The sequence below is a fragment of the Oncorhynchus tshawytscha genome, linkage group LG13 (assembly GCF_018296145.1).
Source record: "Oncorhynchus tshawytscha isolate Ot180627B linkage group LG13, Otsh_v2.0, whole genome shotgun sequence".
In the NCBI taxonomy this organism is placed as follows: Eukaryota; Metazoa; Chordata; class Actinopteri; order Salmoniformes; family Salmonidae; genus Oncorhynchus; species Oncorhynchus tshawytscha.
In genome coordinates this window covers 53,642,309-53,656,053 of record NC_056441.1, presented here as the reverse complement: position 1 = coordinate 53,656,053, position 13,745 = coordinate 53,642,309, and positions in this window count along the sequence as shown.

Here is a 13,745-nt window from a genome sequence, read left to right as displayed (position 1 = left end):
CCTCCTCATGGACTGCACCAGATTTACCCGTTCTTAAGGTGAGATGTTATCCCACTCTTCCACCAAGGCACCTGCAAGTTCCCGGACATTTCTTAGGCGAATGGCCTTAGTCCTCACCCTCCGATCCAACAGGTCCCAGACGTGCTCGATGGGATTGAGATCCGGGCTCTTCCCTGGTCATGGCCGAACACTGACATTCCTGTCTTGCAGGAAATCACGCACAGAACAAGCAGTATGGCTGGCGGCATTTTCATGCTGGAGGGTCATGTCAGGATGAGCCTGCAGGAAGGGTACCACATGAGGGAGGAGGATGTCTTCCCTGTAACGCACAGCGTTGAGATTGCCTGCAATGACAACAAGCTCAGTCCGATGATGCTGTGACACACCGCCACAGACCATGACAGACCCTCCACCTCCAAATCGATCCCGCTCCAGAGTACAGGCCTCGGTGTAACGCTCATTCCTTCAATGACAAACATGAATCTGACCATCACCCCTGGTGAGACAAAACCGCGACTCGTCAGTGAAGAGCACTTTTTGCCAATCCTGTCTGGTCCAGCAAAGGTGGGTTTGTTCCTATAGTCGACGTTGTTGCCGATGATGTCTGGTGAGGACCTGCCTTAAAACAGGCCTACAAGCCCTCAGTCCAGCCTCTCTCAGCCTATTGCGGACAGTCTGAGCACTGATGGAGAGATTGTGCATTCCTGGTGTAACTCGGACAGTTGTTGTTGCCATCCTGTACCTGTCCTGCAGGTGTGATGTTCGGATGTACCGATCCAGGGCTCCCCAACTTGCGGGCCGACTTTTGCCCACGGGTGGTTTCATTTGACCCCCAACATTTTTGGAACAAAAATATGTACTTAAAAAATTACTTTTTAAATGTTTTATTGTTGGACATAAAACGCTGTAAAAACACCAGGATTTGTATCTAAGAAATCTGTTCCCAAGTATTCCCACGCATAATAGAGAGACACAGGATCACAGGTTGTTACACGTGGTCTGCCACTGCGACTGCGAGGACGATCAGCTGTCCGTCCTGTCTCCCTGTAGCGCTGTCTTAGGCGTCTCACAGTACGGACATTGCAATTTATTGCCCTGGCCACATCTGCACTCCTCATGCCTCCTTGCAGCATGCCTAAGGCACGTTCACACAGATGAGCTGGGACCCTGGGCATCTTTCTTTTGGTGTTTTTCAGAGTCAGTAGAACGGCCTCATTAGTGTCCTAAGTTTTCATACTTGTGACCTTAATTGCCTACCGTCTGTAAACTGTTAGTGTCTTAACGACCGTTCCACAGGTGCATGTTGATTAATTGTTTATGGTTCATTGAACAAGCAGGGGAAACAGTGTTTAAACCCTTGACAATGAAGATCTGTGAAGTTGTTTGGATTTTTACAAATTATCTTTGAAAGACAGGGTCCTGAAAAAAGGCTGTCTATTTTTTTTAGCTGAGTTTAGTAATAGAAGTATATAATCTCCCCTGGCTGGAGAGATGACAAGATCTGGATATGCAGGGAAACACATGAGAAACATAGAACCATATCAGGCATCAGAAGTGGAAACTTCCCATTGCTGGGCGGTGGTTGTTTCCCGCACTTGTCAGGGATCATTTGGGATGCTGTCTGAATGTCGTTGTATGGCTGCAGGCCAAAGTGTTCCAGCCGGTAAGTGGCAGTCTGGCAGCTGCTTAATGCGTGAGCTTCATCACAGCTGATATCTTTTAGCTCTGCTCCCCATCTCAGGTCCTGGAGGACCAAACTGTATGTCAGATTCACACCTCTACTCCCAGTACGAGAGGAAGCTGATCTGGCCCACTCCAACCATCATTAGACAAATGATTCATTGAGTGATTGGAATGAAAGCATTGAGGCTTGTATAGCATGTGTTTTTCTCTTGTCTCCAGGAACTCACACCCTCCTCCTGACTGAGATGAACTTGATCCATTCCTGATAACCCTAAAACAGGGCTCCCCAACTTGCGGGCCGACTTTTGCCCACGGGTGGTTTCATTTGACCCCCAACATTTTTGGAACAAAAATATGTACTTAAAAAATTACTTTTTAAATGTTTTATTGTTGGACATAAAACGCTGTAAAAACACCAGGATTTGTATCTAAGAAATCTGTTCCCAAGTATTCCCACGCATAATAGAGAGACACAGGATCATATACAAATGTAAGCAAGGTCGGAAATTATTATGTTTTAGTCAAACATTATATCTGTTTGGGCTTCTTGCGGTCAATTTGCAGTCTACAAATTATTTGTCATTTTATTCCGGTCCCCTGACCATCCACTCAAGAAAAAAAATCTAGATCATGATCCCTGCCCTAAAGGGTGATTTTCTACCACATTCAGTAAATTAACTACTTGAATCAATAAGACACTGAAGCGCAGTATAGTCCAGCAGACCAGGAACCAGTGGAAGGCTGTCCTAGAGCTGGCCACAGAAGGATTGTTGGATGGATTATGACTGTGTTGGCTGATAGCCATCCTTTTTCTCAAGCACTTTCTGGCCTAAAACCAGCTTGAGTCATAACCTTAAGTCAATACATTGACTCTACTAATGTACTGACATCTATGTTGGGGAAATTATATTGAGTTGTATTGTCACGCCCTGACCATAGTTTGCTTTGTATGTTTATATGTTTTGTTTGATCAGGATGTGATCTGAGTGGGCATTCTATGTTGTATGTCTAGTTTGTCTGTTTCTGTGTTTGGCCTAATATGGTGGTTCTCAATCAGAGGCAGGTGCTAGTCATTGTCTCTGATTGGGAACCATATTTAGGTAGCCTGTTTTGTCATTGTGGGTGATTGTCTATGTTATGTTGCTTGTTAGCATAGTGTTTCATTAGCGTCACGGTTGTCGTTTTGTAGTGTTCAGTTTTTCCATTAAAATGATGAACACTTACCACGCCGCATCTTGGTCCGATCCTTACTCCTCTTCAGACGAAGAGGAGGAAATCTGCCGTGACATTTATCAGGAAAAGCAGTCAGGTAATTATCAGTAATGTTGTAAAATCAGCACTTTCTCGATAGTGCCGATTTGGATGGTAATCAACACAATTCTATTGAACTGTGGATGGTCTGAATATTTACATGTAAAGTGCTTATACAATAACACCTGTCAGGACATTTTCTTTAACTTGTGGGAGACTGGAATTCTTTACCATTGATTGCTGTGTGAGCAAATGCTGTGCTCACAGGTCAATGTGGCGCACAGTACATGAGATATTTCATAAATAGGGCTCATACATTAAAGAATGGTCCATCACTTTCTGTCTTGTTGTTATGTGTGGGAAAAAATTTGCATCATGTGGAGAGTTTCATGGGGGAACAGGTAGACTGATCAAAAACCATGCCTATGTGTGAAGACCAATTTTTTTTTTAAATGTTTCGCGCAAATCCAAAAGGGCTTGGTACAGCACTCGTGTTAGGCATTATGAAATCACAATGATGGTTATTCCCCTAGCTTTCCAAACCCTGTCGTCCAAAAGTGTGTGTCCAAATTGCCAAACACATGTCAATACACAAGATTGAAACAAATATTCTCACTGAAATGTTGAGTGTGGTCACTTACAGCAGCATAGATATAGTACTGGCACGGGGTAACGTGGCATTTCACATTGATTGCAATCTTAAATAAATGCCCTGTTTGACTTTTTCTGCATTGACCCCTGCTGCAGGAGATAAATGCTCAAGGAAAAGACAGTAGGACAGTTGTGTTAATCAGAGGTTTTAAAAGCAACCGTTAACATGAACATTTTTAACACTTTCTTTTCAATATTTTCTGAATGAGGAAACTGCATCGCTTAAGATGTTGCTGTCAACAGTGCCTCTTGGGAAAATAGGTCAACACTATTTAAAGGGCCAGTGTTAAGTCACTGTGCTAAGTAATTTTTTGATGCACCACACAGAGGGATATTCAGCTCAGTAATCATACGTGTCACTGGGTCACCAACTTTTGTGTGTGTGGTTATGGTTCTTCTGGTGTTTTCTTTGAGAAATGTTCCACTTGATTCTTCCACTGGCCCATGAGACATCCAGGGAATATCTATTTATCATATCTAATGACTAAATTACGTTCTGTCTGTGACATGGCTACATGACTAATTGTCTGTCACACCCTGATCTGTTTCACCTGTGCTTGTCTCCACCCCCCTCCAGGTGTCGCCCTTCTTCCCCACTTATCCCCTTGGTATTTATACCGGTGTTTTCTGTCTGTCTGTCTGTTCCAGTTTCTCTCAGCGCAGTTTCTCTCAGTTGCTCTTTTTCTGGTATTCCTGGTTTTGACCCTTGCCTGTCCTGACTCTGACCACTCTGCCTGCCCCTGACCTCGAGCCTGCCTGCCGCCCTGTACCGTTTTGGACTCTGCCCTGGCTATGAAAGCTTGCCTGTCCCCGACTTGCCTTTTGTCCATCCCTTGGTTTGAGCTCTGGTATTTATTATAATCCGTCTGCCTCCTGTGTCTGCATCTGGGGCTTGTGTCGTGATCGTTTTTTATCCTCACTGACTCTATTCAAGGTTCTACAATGTCATTGTCTCATAAGTGTCCCCAAAACGAAGTACAGGAGTGATTACGCTTCATAGTAGGGAAAGGTAGGGCAATTGCCTCCTGTTATTATTCCCACTGCTGGCTGTGCAGAGTTTAGGCTCTGAGAAAAGTGCAAGGGCACATAGCAGCAACAGCTCCCATTTATGCCTCATTTGAAATTAGATTGAGTGCCATACATTCAATACAGCCTCTAGATATGCTAAATTCAGATCCATTCAAAGAAATTGGATAGGAAATGTTCCTCTCAGGGTCTCTTAAAGTGCTAACCGTTCCCACCTGAAACATAATGGATGGTGACAATGACCTCATTAGCAAACAGTCACTCGTGTCTATCTGACGCCCCGGTAAGAACACAGCAGGGGAGGCATTTTTTCTAATGAGTCTCGTTGCAACATGAGAATGGCAATCCAGTGTAGTGCATCATTATGAGGGCATACATGAGCCCTATTGTCAGACTAAGCGCAATCTATGAATTAGCCATGAGAACATAGTCGCTCTCTGCTGTTTGTTCAAAATCATAACCATGTGTCGAACTCCGACAAACCAATTCTACTCCAATTACACAGACTGTACAGTACTTCTCTAGTTTGGAGCCTCAGAATCCAGATGATTGACTGTCTTTAACAATAGAGAACTACTAAAGCATCTCCCTCTTAAATGTGGAAGGCACATTTCAGTTGAATGCATTCAGTTGTACAACTGACTTGGTATCCCCTTTCCTTTCTCTCTCACTGAGGTTTCCATTATAGGAACCAACCAGTGAGCAGAGTAAAACAGTGATACATCGTAAGCAGGGGGAACAACACATGAAACAAATAGTGGCACTGATGTGTGCCTCCCCAGCCATGTCTACCCTTCATGCCTCATATTCAAAGAAATTGAACGGTAGCACCTTCCTAGACCCTGAATCTTGAGTGTCATGGTGATTAAGCTCTGTAGAGTAAAGAACCGTTTACATTTTGCATGTCGACCACTGGAAGAAACCCTGGATAAAGCAAATAAACACCAGTAAATAATACCTGCAAATGGAAACAAAGATTGGTTGTTCTTTTGATGGTGTTGGTTGTTGATGGTGTTGGTATGTCCATGAATTTATGTTAGAAGCTATAGTTATACACAGTATATTAGGAATACAACACATTGGGCTCTCCAGTTCATGTGACGAGTTGTCTAAGGTGTCATGTCATTTGGATGTCAAATTTGTTGACATTTCAAGTGATGTGCCTGCAAGGGCTCAGGGCCAGACCCAAATGCAGACACGGGAGGCAGATGGTTTGGGTGTTTGATATTTATTAGTTCCAAAAGGGCTAGGCAAGAGAATGGTCGTGGACAGGCAAAAGGTCAAAACCAGATCAGAGTACAGAGTGGTGTCAGGACGTTGGCCTCTTTGGGTATAGCAAGCCCATCCCCCTCTCTCTGCCTCCTTCAACTAGACTGCTGTGGTCAGAGGTTGTAAATTCCTGAGAAGACCTCATGGACACACAGTCATGGAGAGTAGTTTTTCATGGAGACAAAGGAAATCCTTCCACCTCACAGAACAAATTTCATGTTCCGGAGAAAGTGTAAAAGATCGGTGAAGAATCCAGCTACGAACTGGTCCGTTTGGCACAACTTTGGGAAGCTCATGGGAGATGGTGTGGCCACATTACCATAACACTGTTTATGTAATAGCCTCAGATATAATGTTTACATCTAATTGTTGTTTAAGATTAATGAGTGAGTATGATACTGTTTACACAATTTTACAATGTGATTTTGGACTGTTTAATGAAGGAAACCTCAAGTTGGGGAGCCCTGTTTTAGGGTTATCAGGAATGGATCAAGTTCATCTCAGTCAGGAGGAGGGTGTGAGTTCCTGGAGACAAGAGAAAAACACATGCTATACAAGCCTCAATGCTTTCATTCCAATCACTCAATGAATCATTTGTCTAATGATGGTTGGAGTGGGCCAGATCAGCTTCCTCTCGTACTGGGAGTAGAGGTGTGAATCTGACATACAGTTTGGCCAACAGTGTTTAAGACAACAATAAAACATACTTTTCCCTGTGGGATTTCCATGTGTAACACAAATGGAGAAAGAACAAACATAAGGACTAAATCCAGGAAATTCATCTATCTAGTCCAAAGGGTTCTGTACTGATGAAATTCCAGATTATTAAACCAAAGCTACTGGTCGTGTCCAAATACCCATACTTGCATCCTACATAGTAGGCCGTTTGAGTATGAGAAAATAACATTTTATAGTATATACACTTTTGAAATCACAATCCCCATTAAATGACAATGGTGACAGCTAGTGTTACTGGGGTCTGACAAATAACGAAAAATGTACATGTAGTGTTTGTGCATCTATCAGTTACACATACAGTCATTGTCAGTACATACACACAGATAGGCGCCGGAGGAGATGGCTGCCATTTTATGGGCTCCTAACCAATTCTGCTATTTTGTGTGTTTTTTCGCATTGTTTGTAACTTATTTTGTACATAATGTTTCTGCCACTGTCTCTTATGACCGAAAAGAGCTTCTGGATATCAGAACTGGATGAAGATTGTTTTCTTTAACGAGGTGGACGGGAAGGATTTACACCAGATACCGACCAGGCCCAAATCCCCGTCATTCAAACGAAGAGAAGACGCTGATACAGGGGACATAGGTCTGGGTACCTTGTCAGAATTCGTCAGCGAGTGGGTAACCCGCCTCTACCTTTTGTCCTACTGGCCAACGTGCAATCATTGGAGAATAAACTGGATGATCTCAGTTCAAGACTATCCTACCATCGGGACGTTAACTGTAGCCAGGGACATTAAAGCAGGGAAACATAAATTAATTGTACCTAATTTCTACCAGAATGTTACAAGAGGGAAAAAACTCTAGACCACCTTTACTCCACACACAGAGACGTGTACAAAGCTCTCCCTCGCTCTCCATTTGGCAAATCTGACTTAATCAATAAGTGCATTGATGACGTTGTTCCTACAGTGACCGTACGTACATATCCCAACCAGAAGCCATTGATTACAGGCAACATCCGCACTGAGCTAAAGGGTAGAGCTGCCGCTTTCATGGAGCGGTACTCTAGAAATCCCATTATGCCCTCAATCGAACCTTCAAACAGGCAAAGCGTAAATACAGGACTTAAATTGAATCCTACTACACCGGATCCGACGCTCGTCGGATGTGGCAAGGCTTGCAAACTATTACAGACTACAAAGGGAAGCCCAGCCGCGAGCTTCCCAGTGACACAAGCCTACCAGACGAGCTAAATTACTTCTATGTGGGCTTCGAGGCAAGTAACACTGAAGCATGCATGAGAGCACCAGCTGTTCCAGACGACTGTGTGATCACGCTCGCCGTAGCCGGCTTTAATAATCCCTTTAAACAGGTCAACATTCACAAGGCCGCAGGGACAGATGGATTAGCAGGATGTGTACTCCAAGCATGCGCTGACCAACTGGCAAGTGTCTTCACTGAAATGTTCAACCTGTCCCTGACCGAGTCTGTAATACCTGTATGTTTCAAGCAGAACACCATAGTCCCTGTGCTCAAGAACACCAAGGTAACCTGCCTAAATGACTACCGACCCATAGCACTCACGTAAGTAGCCATGAAGTGCTTTGAAAGGTTGGTCATGGCTCACATAATGGCATCCCCCGCTGGACGGTTGAGCTAATGTAGGCTAATGCGATTAGTATGAGGTTGTAAGTAACAAGAACATTTCCCAGGACATAGACGTATCTGATATTGGTAGGAATCTTAAATTCTTGTTAATCTAACTGCACTGTCCAATTTACAGTAGCTATTACATTGAAAGAATACCATGTTTGAGGAGAGTGCACATACTATTGTTTGAGGAGAGTGCACAGTTATGAACGTAAAGTTATAAATAAACCAATTAGGCACATTTGGACAGTCTTGATACAACATTTTGAACAGAAATGCAATGATTCATTGGATCAGTCTAACACTTTGCATGTACACTGCTGGCCAAAATCTAAATTGCACCGGGGCTGGAATAATACATGATGGCCTTTTTCTTGAATTTCAAAGATGGTACAAAAAAATAAAAAAATGCATGTTTTATATTTTACCAGATCTAATATCTTATATTCTCATACATTAATTTCACATTTCCACAAACTTCAACGTGTTTCCTTTCAAATGGTATCAAGAATATGCATATCCTTGCTTTAGGTCATGCCTGAGCTACAGGCAGTTAGATTTGGGTATGTCATTTTAGGCCAAAATTAAGAGGTTAACTAGGTCTTTCTTTGCAGCACTTGACCATATGACTGGACAATAAACAAGATAAGATACAACTAGAGCCTGCAGGACTTGATTTGTGGAGTTTGGCGTCAAAAAAACGGAGCATGTCTTTATGACGGACAGACCTCCCCCCATCTTTACAGCTATTGAATCTATATGTTCTGACCATGACAGTTTACAATCTAAGGCACTACTCTCCTAAAGATGTTCAGGACCAGTTTATTAACATGGTGCTAGCGACCCACCTCTACAACATCAATTGCAGAGCGTGAAATTCAAATTACAGAAATAGAAATATTTAACATTCATGAAAATACAAGTGTCATACAGCAAAATAAAGCTTAACTTCTTATTAATCCAGCTCCTGTGTCAGATTTCAAAAAGGCACACCATGCGATTATCTGAGGACAAAGCTCCGCATACAAAAGCATGAAAAACATTTTTCAACCAGGCAGGTGCGCCACAAAAGTCAGGAATAGCGATATAATAAATGCCTTACCTTTGATCTTCTGTTGGCCTTCCAAAAGGTCCCAGCTACATCACAAATGTTCCTTTTGTTTGATAAATTCCTTCTTTATATCCCCAAAAACTCAGTTTAGCTGGCGCGCTTCATTCAATAATCCACCGGTTTCCCTCCTTCAAAATGCATACAAAATGAATCCCAAACGTTACCAATAAACTTCTCCAAACAAGTCAAACAACGTTTATAATCAAACTTCAGGTACCCTAATACGTAAATAAATGATACAATTTCAGACGGAAAATCGTTATTGTCTTTACTGGAGATAAACTACAAAGAACACGCTCAAATCCACGCACATGAAAACACTAGAGCCAAAATGGGAGCCACTTAGAAAAACTACAAATTCTAGCTCATTTTTCCAAAAACAAGCCTGAAACTCTTTCTAAAGACTGACATCTAGTGGAAGCCCTAGGAACTGCAATCTGGGAGAATTTCGCCTCATAATAAACATGATAGCCATTGGAAACAGTGGTAGGCTGAAAAAATGTTTTTTTTAAAATGGTTTGTCCTCTGGGTTTTGCCTGCCGTATCAGTTCTGTTATACTCGCATACATTATTTTAACACTTTGAGAAACTTTAGAGTGTTTCCTATCCAAATCTACCAATTATATGCATATCCTAGCTTTTGGGCCTGAGTAACAGGCAGTTTACTTTGGGCACACATTTCATCCAGACGTCAAAATACTGCCCCCTAGCCCAAAGAGGCCACCCATTCCAAAACTGTCTGCACCTCTTTGTTAAGAGTTTCAGTGACTTCATTAGCTATGGTTGTTAGTCCGTATATGGTTGAATCATCAGCATACATGGACACAAATGCTTTGTTTAATGCCAGTGAAAGATCATTGGTAAAAATGGAAAAGATTAGAGGGCCTAGAGAGCTACCCTGTGGTACACCACACTTTACATGTTTGACAATAGATAAGCTTCTATTATAGAAAACCCTCTGAGTTCTATTAGATTGCTATATCGTGGATTCAGAGCTGAGGTGGACAAGCCATAACTCATTCATTTTCTCAATAACTTTCTCAATAACTGACCATCGTTCGTATGTGTTTTCCTTGTTTTAGTGTTGGTCAGGACGTGAGCTGGGTGGGCATTCTATGTTGTGTGTCTGGTTTGTCTATTTCTATGTTTGGTCTGATATGGTTCTCAATCAGAGGCAGGTGTTAGTCATTGTCTCTGATTGGGAACCATATTTAGGTAGACTGTTTTGTGTTGGGTTTTGTGGGTGATTGTTCCTGTCTTTGTGTTTGCACCAGATAGGGCTGTTTCGGTTTTCACATTTCATTATTTTGTAGTTTCTTCATGTATAGTTTTTTCCTTCATTAAAATATCATGAATCATCATCACGCTGCATTTTTGTCCGATCCTTGTTCCACCTCTTCATCAGAGGAGGAGATAGAAGAGAATCGTTACAAGAAAAAAACAATACAATCAGCAGTCCATAATCGTATGTGTGTGTGTGTGGTTTGCGTGCTGCTGGGGTGTTGAAGCTACGAACCAATAAGCTTGGCTCTCTCATCCTTCCCAAGCTTTTGGGAGGGTGGGTGGACAATGAGAATCTCATAGTGGATGTAAGCAATGTCATCACACACTCTGGCAGCTTTCACTACTGGGATAAGTTCTTTCTTCTTCTGGCGCACAGCTTCAGGATAGAAGATATACATTCCTCTCAAGTTCTTGGCTATTTCCAGAAAAGCTACCTTGTCCTTGAACCTCAAGAACTTTAACACTATCGGGCCTGTCATCTGGACCGGTGGTGGGTTTTCCAGTCCTGTGATCCATCTTCTGTTTCTCTGGGATCATTTCCCTCACTTTGTCCTCAGACTCCGTCCAGGTCTCATTTAGAAATTCTGCAATTCCGCCCACAATAATGTTGTTCCGCCATAATTGTCCCTCGAGATATTCTGTCATTGTTATCATGGATTAACATACAGAACTGATGTCCTCCTCTCTCAATGTCATCTTGCCGTTGTCCTGTTTAATCCTTAAGAATCCAGAGCCCAGTTTCATAGATTTCAGTCTAATCCTTCTTTAGACTTAGGGCTATGAGAGGAGTGGTATATTTTATCCTGCTGACTTATGGCAGCCTCTAATTTTTAAGGGTTCACTTGGTCTGAAACATTCCACGTGGATAACCATTTCACAACATTGAGTTCAGAGACAGGTGCTTGGCACAGTTCACAAAAGACTCACACTATTAACATTTCTACACACTGTGCCAATAAAAACCAAAGAGATGGCCACAAGATTATGACTGAAGAAAGTGCAAAGACAGCAATAGCGCTACACAGAGCTGTGACAAGATGCATGCAGATCTGTGATAGACATGGCTGGATAAATATACTGCTTGTGTTATGTTCGAAGCAACATCGACCAGTTTTGACAAACAAATTTCTCACAGGCACAGTAGGTTGAATAATCAAATTTCTATAGACTTAGTATGGGTGGATGTGAAATCTTTGTCAACTAGTGGTCTGTGAAGAAATGTCCAGTTAAAAGTAGTTGGTCAATAATATTGGTCATTAATATCTTAAATCACGTGTTCTTGACAAGTGACAGCTTAGGCAAATATAAGTCTGTACATGGTTTTTAGATGTACTGTGGTTTGTTGGGCTGGCCAACAATTCCAGTATGGCAGCAATTCCATTACTAAGTAATGCAATATAAAAACCATAAGAAATGATTTATTCCAAGAAACAAACCATTCAACAAAAATGCAAAAAAAGCTCTTTCTCTGCAGTCTGGAGTGCATTGCTGTTCAATGATGAATCGTGATTGGCTGCATGAGAAGGAGATGGAGTATGACCTCTCTAGGCTTACAACAAGCAAAAAAATGATGTCGTCCATATAAATGTCTCATCTCACCAAGGTGCTAATGCTATGTACTCTTCATTTGATAACTGAAATGCAAAGGATTTCCAATCTGATCCATATCTCTCAGAAGATGAGAGAGAGAAAGAAGAAGAAACAGAGAAATGGATGGAGATGATAAGGCTTTGATATCTGTCAAATATACCATTTAATTACTGCAGCACAGTCCAAGCAAGAGTGGAAAGACAGAAATATACAAAATATGTGATATTTCTGATGGGGGAACGACCCTTTATTATACTGTTGAACAATCAAACATTAACAATGTGACATTAAAATGCAATCAAGCCCTGTGTAACCATTATTTAAAGGATGAATACAAGGTGTAATAAAAAGATGATACAGTATACAATAAGTACCTGTATAGATTCTACATTAATGAAGAGTGCTAAAAGAAACAGTAGTCTTTTCAACAGCTAAATATTGACATCACACTCGGGGGGGAAATGTGTTGTTATAATACCCTTTCACAGCTGACATATTACCATTGATGAATGAAAATAACTGTTTAAAGGTTATCCAAGCCATTAAAAGGGGTAGGTGAATAAACAGTGGATAACCTGTGAAAAAAGGAATGGAAAGTGTCCATTGCAACAATCCATGACATTGCATCATATCTGTGGCTGAGATGGATGTGATCCAAGCCTTGATTGCTGTAAGCCTCATGAGCTTCAAGAGCACAAACAGGCTGCCAAAATACCTCCATCATCCAGGGTCATGCTTACTGGGCTGGATATAGACCGTTTCACATTGCACGGATAATATCCTTCACCAGTCTGTCACCAGTCTGAGCTTGCGCCGTACTATAAGCAGTCCTGCAGAATCTGGTCAATTTATATGACAACTTAGTTTAAACTGCTTGATCATTGTGAGAAAACTCTGAGCTGATCGAAAACTCTTATCTACAGACTGGCCACGGACTGGAGCCACAAAACGTACCATTGTCGTTAAATGTACCAGAGAAATATTCTTGCTTGGTAAGTGAGCTTATGCAAGTTTGGCTCTCAAACCAACTACCCGTTTTGTCAAACTAACTCACCCCCGGTTTAAGCCCCCATTTCATGTGATTGGAATTAGAGGGGGTGATTAATAAGGAGAGGAATGACTCTTGAATGTGCCAGTTTAGTGCTTTTGCTACTTATGTAATAATGCTGCTGGATTGGTTTAAAAAGGGCCAGAGTCCCTAAGGAATCTTTTCTCAGTGATGATGGAGGGAGGACAGGCTCTTTTCACTTTCAGAGGTGCATATAAACACATCATTCAAATGCAAGTGTGAGCAGGGGAAGGGGAGGAGGGGTGTAAAAAAGTGTTTCTCAGCCAATCACTTTTTGAAGGCACTGTCCTGGCCACGGCCACACGCCAAACCCTCCAGATAAATGGATGGTGGCGTGCTAAAAGATGTCCCTTAGGATGTGATGAAGTAGGTGCATTATATTCATATAATGCCAGTTATATTATTCTTAGCGGCGATGAAGATGGAAGATGTATTCAATTTAAATTGTATTCAATTTAAAAACCACTCACCAACAAGG